This window comes from Echinops telfairi, unplaced genomic scaffold (genome assembly GCF_000313985.2).
Source record: "Echinops telfairi isolate 266 unplaced genomic scaffold, ASM31398v2 ScPeMD7_7410;HRSCAF=8448, whole genome shotgun sequence".
Lineage (NCBI taxonomy): Eukaryota > Metazoa > Chordata > Mammalia > Afrosoricida > Tenrecidae > Echinops > Echinops telfairi.
In genome coordinates this window covers 4,810,189-4,818,189 of record NW_022111310.1, presented here as the reverse complement: position 1 = coordinate 4,818,189, position 8,001 = coordinate 4,810,189, and the positions used below count along the sequence as shown (strand labels likewise).

Here is an 8,001-nt window from a genome sequence, read left to right as displayed (position 1 = left end):
CCCCGCGTGCAGCCTCTTCCTGGGTGCCCGCGCCCGTGCGCCGCTCCGGCCCCCTCGCCCCACCTCGGAGCAAGCGGCCCGGGAGACTGGGGCTCACCCCCAGCCACAGCCACAAAAAGAACCTCGGTCACACGCGACGCGGCCACCCCGGACACAAGTTAGGTCCCTTGTCCTTTGGCACTCCGTGAGCCTGGGAACAGCCATTCCTGGAGGCCGGGCTCATCACGAGAGTTTTGTTTTGTTTTCTATCTTTTTTTAACGTGTGGGATGTGTCTCCTAGGCTGTGTGCTCCCTGAAGGCAGGGACGGTGCCCGCTGGAGCCCAGAACCGAGCTCTTAGGCTGGGTTCTTTACAGGGGCGGGGGGTTGGTGTTGTGTGTGTGTGTGTGTGTAGCCCAGAGGGGGTGGGGTGTGTGTGTGTGTGTACTCCTGTATATGTGTGTGTGTACTCCTGTGTGTGTGTGTGTGTGTGTGTGTGTGTGTGTGTGAACTCCTGTATATGTTCAGAGGCAGAGAATTGTTTAAGGGAAATGGCTCACGCTGTGGTTGAAGGCTGCCAAGTTCCGAATCCGTGGTGAGCTGGGGGCTTCTCCTGACTCCTGTGCTTGCAGGGACTGAGGAATCCATAAATAGCCGGTCGGTCCACAGGCTGTTGACTCACGGGGCTGAGAACGCTGGAAGCCACATGAATCCCCAAATCGGTAGGTCATAGGGCAGGCTACTGGCACTGAGGGGCCGAAGTTGCCTCTCCCAGAACAGGCGGGTCCTAGAACAAGCTGCTAGCTCAAGACCCAAGAACTGGAGGTCAGATGGTGACCTCCCGATGCAAGATCCATCACAAGTGAGATTGATGACAGAGCGTCCAGTATATATTGGATGAGACACCCTCAAGGAAGCGCCTCTTGAGTAAGGGTGATGTGAGTAAGAACATGACTCATGGAAGGGTGTGACTGCAGATACAGCCATATTCCTCTGCCTCACGAACACATAAGGGCTGTACAAGACAAAATGGAGGATCGTGGCATCAGTCACACAACAGAGGACAATTACTCAGTCACAAGATCAAGGCCAGCCATACCATCCTGGGGATCATGGCCTGGGCAAGCTGATAGATAACATTAACCAACACAGACACTGTGTGCTGGGTGACTGGGAATTAACGTGTGGATGGATGAATGTACAACGGTTCAGGCATCTGCTGAACACAGAACCTTCCTTTGTCCCTCCACAAGCACACGGTTCAGGACAATCCTTATGCCCTGGATCTTTTAGGAAGACTTCAAGTCCAGGTAAGGGCAGGGAGGGCAGTGGAACCGTTTTGAGGCTAGTTTTTGGCTCTCTCAGCTTCCCCTACCCACAGCCCTTTCACCCTCCCTAACTCCCACTCCCCACGTCCCCCACAACAGAAGCCATGCCAGGACTACAAAGAAACATGTAAACATTCCTGTGGGCAGATGTCCCAATGAAAAGAAAGACCGTAGACTTAATAAGAAGCTAAGCTGCTCTTCGTCCATTATTTCAGCAATAGCTAAGTGGTGTCCAGAAGGCTTCGACAATTTCCAGAGGCCCTGGAAACAAACTATTTCAAGTGTGTTGCTATTAGCAAACAGCTCCTTCAGCCAACACTGTACTCCATTTCCATCTCCAGTTGTCCACTGACCACTAGCTGAGAAGTCCAGGAAGATTTCCTCCTTACATTCGGATAGAGTCCAGGGGAAACTCCTGAGGTATGAAACCAGAAAGTCTATTCGGAATTGAAATTTTGTTCATAGGTGGTACTGTATTGGGGAATCACTGAATTGAATAGGCAGGCCTGAGTTAGACATTGACTAAGGAAGACGAAAGAAGAATTGATTCATTTGAATTGTGGTGCTGGAGAAGATTAGTGAAAGTACCACGGACTGCTATTAGGACAAACCGATCTACCTGGGAAGTACAGCCAGCGCTCCTTAGAGGCAAGGATGGCAAGACTTCATCTCACGTACTTTGGACATGTTGTCAAGAGAGACCAGTCCCTGGAGGAGGACATCATGTTTGGTAAAGAGAGAGGCAACGAAAAAGAGGTAGCCCCTCAGGACATCAGCTGACACAGTAGCTGCAACACGGGGCTTAAGCACAGGACCGTTGTGAGGATGGCGCAGGACTGTGCGGTGTTTCATTCTGTTGTGCATACGGTTGCTATGGATGGAAACCAACTTAATGTCTCCTAACAATGACAACAAATCTGACCAGAGAAAACAGACTTGACAGAGATACTAGCCTCAAAACAGTAGCACTTCTAATCTATTAAACATAAAGTGAGAAGTTATCATGGAAAATAATTGATCTTATTAATTCTGCTAATTATAATTTCAGTGAAATAGAAACAAAAGATAGAAAAACCATTTTTTTCATACATCAAATTCTCCAGAATTCAAATTTAAGAGGGAAAATGGGTGTTTTGGTAGGAGTATAATTTAATTGGACCTTAATTGAACACATTCGCCATTAGAATCTTAAAATTTGCCGTCTTAGCTTTATATCTAAAGAAATACTACTTGCACATATGGTGAATAAAGGTTATGCATGAAGCTCTACTAAAGTAGTATCTGTACAATACAAATAAAAGCCTAAGATTTGCTGGTAGGGAAATGATTAAATAAACTATGGAATAATCAAATGTAGAACACTGTATTGTATTCACTATATGATGCCATCAATTACAGACATAATTTTTACATCATTAGGAAAGAAAAAAATGCTCCCAATTAAACTGTGACACACAGCTTTCTTAAGATGGATCCTTTTTCTTTTATACGTATTTTGAAATCTAGTCAAGATTTAACACATAAATTTTTTAAAATCATGTGATCCTCGTGTATACATTGTAAGAAAAATGTACGTGAACTAAATGGATGAAAGCCTACCTAAATCTTCCCACGAGGAGCCTGACCCTTCTGAATCACGTTTCAACTCAGCAGCATCAATAGTCCAGGCTGCTAACATCTATTCCGCAAGTTTTGATACATATCCAGCAAGGACTGACAACTGCATCACTACCGCTGCCTAGCCAGCAGCCATTGTAAGGTGCCTATCAATTTTTGAGATCGTAAAATGTGAATACAAAGTGTGCCTTGGAATAATCAAGCCAAGGGTATTATGCAGCAGCTAAAGTAACCTAGGAAATGTCACCTGCTTTCACAGAAAGTTCTAATTCATATTGCTCTGGAGAAAAAATAGTAAGTTGCAACAAATATATTCAGCATGAGCTGAATATATGGGGCGGGGGAAGAGAAAAACCCATCTCTATTTCGGTGGAAGACATTGACATTTAGCACTCAAAAGACACTCATAACTTCTTTTGTTTTGCCATGCTACACTTTAGACCTTTGAAAGGTGAGTTACTCACTTTCCAAGGCTCTCTAATGAATAGCCATATGACAGCACAATGAGTCGTAGTAGATACTCCTGTACAATTAGTGTGCTCAATATAAGTATATAACCCCACAATTAGCTTTTGTTCTTTCCTCTCTGGTACAAGATGGACACACTTCCTAGAGAGGCAATAATCACTTGGTGTTCGTGAGGACAAAAATCAAACGTTGGGGGTGGTGAAACTGAAAGAAAGGAAGGACCTGGGCTCAAAACCAGAGAGTGACATGGACCCCAGGTTTAAATGCCACCAGCAACTGTTAGCTTCTCGACTCTGAGACTGTAAGAAATGGCTGGTGCCCATTCCTGAATGTTTGATCAAGGATCTAGTAGATGGATCCTGATCAGAATATGGAAGAGTGTGGAACAGAACTTCAAATTCACACGCAAACCAGACTTACTGGAACCGTGGCCACAGGGAACCCATGAATCGACTGTCCAGCAATAATCTTTATACCTTGAACTAACAGGCCAGTGGGTGGAAAGTCTTATGGATCCAGTGGCGGTGGAAGCATCTCAGCACTGATGTGGGTCTCCATGTGGCTCTTCCAGCTCCAGAACTCTGGCTCCCTTAGCATAGTTCCATGTGACTTGTCAGCAGGAAGATGAAGCAGTGTGCTGGTGTTTGCCACCTCAAGGCAGGAAGACAGGAACTCCCAGGATCTTCAAGAGAAGGCCATGCCTACAAAAAGGCCTCATTGGCTATGACTTGATTGACAGGCTAGACTCCACCCCTTTGCTCAAGTTGACAGGAGATGATGTAACTGCCCCAGGGACTTTTACTCACAATCCCATGGAGGCTGCCATCTTGCATTGCTGTCACTCTTGAACTGTTCGGATGCTTGGTTGTGTTACAATTACTCCTCACTTATCACCATAGTTAGGTTCCAAACTCCAGGTCATTATGAAAAGTTAACGATAGATAAAAGTAGGAACCAGGCCCCATCTTTGGCTCCAGAATCACCTGATTGCTCACTACCTGTTGGGTGTCCTCTGCGTGACCACGCCTTCCCCACCAGAACCCACAGGGGCCTAGGCTGGGGAGGTGAGTGGGGGACAAATGCTGCCCACTGTTGCCACCTCCTGGTGCCTTCTCTGGGAGTGGACTCTGCTTGTTCTCTGTCAGCCTTAGTTCCGAAATCCGGTGCCACCCCCTTTCTTCTTACCTTATTCCCTCGCCAACCTCCCTGACACCTTTGGACCCTACTCAGCTTCTCTCTGCCCTCAAACCTCTCATCGTCCTGCCTACACCCCACATCCTTTGTGGTCAGAGTGAAATGTCTTGGCCAGATGGGAAAGGGCATTATGTGGCTGGTCCTCCGCCATCCCTCATCTGACCAGATGTAGCTGGAGCCTTCGTTCAAGGTGGCTCACAGAGGTGTCCAGGCCCAGTTGTAGCCCAGTGTGGGGCCTGGATATTGGAAGGCCCAGCTGAGCATTTCTTTAATGTTGCAAATGAGGAATGACATGTTGGATAATGAGATTAAAGAGGAGTATGTGTATGTGTATATTTTTTAAAGTAGCAGGGCACCTGATGACAACCCTAAGGTATGTGTCTCCTGGACTTTCTTTACCTGGGATGCTAATGCATTCTTTGTGTTGGGGTCTCAGTTCCTGGTGACAGAATAAAATCCTAATTGACACAAGCCATACATGTGTAGAGATAGATGAGAAATATCTGGAAAATAGATGCTAAATCTAAAAGAGGATAACTGGAGGTGGGACTCTGCTATGAGGGGGTGTTGGGGGGACTTTAGCTTTTAACTTCTTGAATTTTGTACATGAAAGTCTTAATATGCTACCCATGAAACAAAAACAAGAACAGTACATTATTATAGGACTGATACCAGAAATTCCCCACCCCCAAAAGATGGTTTCTACAGGAATGATTTCATATCCAGTCAAAGAGTCAAGCAGGCTTGATTAATTTATTCTTAGGGAATGCAGAATGCGCCAGCCACTTCCTTTCCTCACTAGACACGAATTATCTTTGATATAATCCACCCTGGGTGTACTTGGTTCTCAAGAAAGAGCAAGATTACCAGATTGATTATTTTCCAGTCATGAGTGCCCTATTCTCATGTGCTCTTGTATCTTGTAAGGATTACAAGCATCATTAAGTTTGGTGTGTAAAAAGCACACACACACAACTACAGAACGACTATATTACTAATGATGGTAATAGCACTTACAATTTAGTTGGGTATTTTCTAGGTGCCAGGCACTGTGTGAGGCACATAGCCTCACTTAATCTTCACAAAGGTCCTGTGAGGTAGTCCTATCATCCGCTCCCTTATACAAATACTGAGCTTGTGATGAGTTCATGAAGTTGCCATAAGAGAACAGCGTCAGGCTCACTAAGCTTGGCTAAAAGAAGGCAAAATCCCCAACCACGTGATGCGAGCAGTAAAAGATGCAGCTTTATAAAGTCGGCTCGGACTCTGCAAAGTTCTCCTTGAGTATCAGCTGTAGACTTACCAGCTCTGCCTAAAGGAGCCTAGTAGAGCCAGGCTTGACTCCGGTCGTGATCCTCTCCGGCTTTTCCCTGTTGCCGAAGGCTTAGCTTCCCGCCCTCCCCTCTTCCGCAAGCAGGCCCCTTCTGCGCAAGCGCACTGTGGCCCGGACCGCGGCTACGTTCGGCTTAGCCGGCCGTGCAGCGGCGCGGGAAGGGCGGGCGCCGGCGGAGCGCGGCCGCGTCAGGGATGGGCGGGGCCTTTGTGTAGCAGGAAGAGGCACGGGCTTCCGATGTGCGCAAAGTATGGCGTGGACATTTCCGGGGGGAGGAGCCCCAAGAAGTTTCAATTGCTTCAGTATTTCATTCACCTCTCCGTTCATTCCGGAGATGTATTAGAGACGCTTGCGAACGGGCACCCACCTGGCGTGAAGACTGTCCTCCCGGCCTCCTGCTCGTGTGGAAGAGGTAATGGACCTGCCTAAACGTTCCCTGCGCCAGAATTAAAGAGCATTCGAACGTTTTCTTTTCTCTACTGACTATTTTATAATTCAAAGGAAAAAAACCAAACAAAACACTTTTTTACTCATCCAGTTGAGCAAACAAGTAACCGGTCCCCACCCCATAAGCAATCACTTGAATCTTGCCCATTTGAGGCCTGGACAACTCCTCAGGCCTGTCAGCTGTACACCCTCTACCGCACTCGCTTCCCGCCAGGCCCTCGTCCCAGAGCAAAATGGTTTCTTAAATTAAGAAATTGTGTATATTATACACAAGTCTAGTCCGTCTCCTGTGCCTGTTACTGTTGTCGCGAGGTGCTGCCGTACCGGATGGACAACAGAATGCAACACTAGCTCGCCTGCACCATCCCCCGCTGCAGCCCCGGTGTCAATCCATCTGGTGGAGGACATATCCCAAGCGTGACGTCTTTGGCCAGGGACAAGTCTCTCTTGATACCAGGTCCAAATGTGGTTACTTGCCATCCTTGCTTCCAAGGAGCGTTCTGGCTCCACTTCTTTCCAGACAGCCCATGGCACGTCCCAGGTTCTTGACCAGCACCACCATTCAAATGCATCCATTCTTCTTCCAACTTCCTTATTCCATGCCCAACGTCCACATGCATGCGAGATGATGAAAAAGACCATGACGTGGGTCAAGCACATCTTAGTCCTTAGTCCTTAGTCCTTTTTGCTATTGTTTTAGTTACCCTGTTTTCCCGAAAATAAGACATTGTCTTATATTAATTTTTGTTCCTAAAGATGGGCTAGGTTTATTTTCAGGGGATATCTTATTTTTCCATGAAGAAAAATCTGGTACACATTTATTGTTTATTATTTTATTAAAAGAGACCTCACACTTCCTGGCTGCGATGCAGCGGCCAACAGTGAGCTGCCGCGGCGCCCGCCACTACGGTCCAGAGTCCAGAGTTACAGTAGCTTCGGGGGGGCCTTATTTCCAGGGGGATGTCTTATATTTCAGCGAGAGGCAAAACTGTAAGTAGGTCTTATTTTCGGGGGATGTCTTGCTTTCGGGGAAACACGGTAGCAACCCAACCAATATTCTTAAGGGACTGGAGCCCTGGAGCGTGGCCCTCTGGCTTCTGAGTGGGGAGCACAGAAGAGAGGGATATGGAGGGGGCGTCAGTATTTATTCCCTGCTTTCTTCTGCATTTGGGTTATCTTCTTCTGTCAGGCAGCCATCTCCACAGAACTCTTTTCTCTGTCTCTCAATCCCACCCTTCAGGCCACTGGGTGATTTGGTCAGCAATGCTATTATGTATTACCGTATTATTTGTGGTGTGGTCCTTTTATTAAATGTCTTCAAATCACCCTCTTAAAGTGGGCCATCTGTTTCCTCCAGGGATCCTGGCTGATAGATGTCCCCAAGGAATTTTTCATGTAAATAAAATTTGCATTGTTGCTATCAAAATTTTTTCCTTATGGCCAATAATAAGGGATTATCTAATACAAGGGAGATACTATATGATTATTAAACTTGTTTTTAGAAAATAGAAAGAGATATAAAGAAAATGTTCAATTTGACCTCGATTTTATAAAACAATGAAACAAAACAACTGTGTATACATAAAAAGACTTTCTGAGTGATGGGATTAGTTTCTGATTTCTCTGCATTATCTTT

The 8,001-nt window shown here is 46.3% G+C and overlaps 1 protein-coding gene across 2 annotated transcripts in view; it reads right to left on the bottom strand.

Moving 5' to 3' along the window:
- MSANTD3 (Myb/SANT DNA binding domain containing 3) overlaps positions 1-5,704 on the bottom strand; it is a 27,002-nt gene extending 21,298 nt beyond the window's left edge. Inside the window, exon 1 of one of the 2 annotated variants that reach the window (XM_045296549.1) lies at positions 5,603-5,704. The gene's annotated coding sequence lies outside the window, so the exon portion shown is untranslated. Of the gene's footprint in view, positions 1-538; positions 708-5,602 lie in introns of those variants that run through there. The other variant, XM_004710981.2, reaches the window with a different exon arrangement.
- Between the last annotated feature and the right edge of the window lie 2,297 nt (positions 5,705-8,001).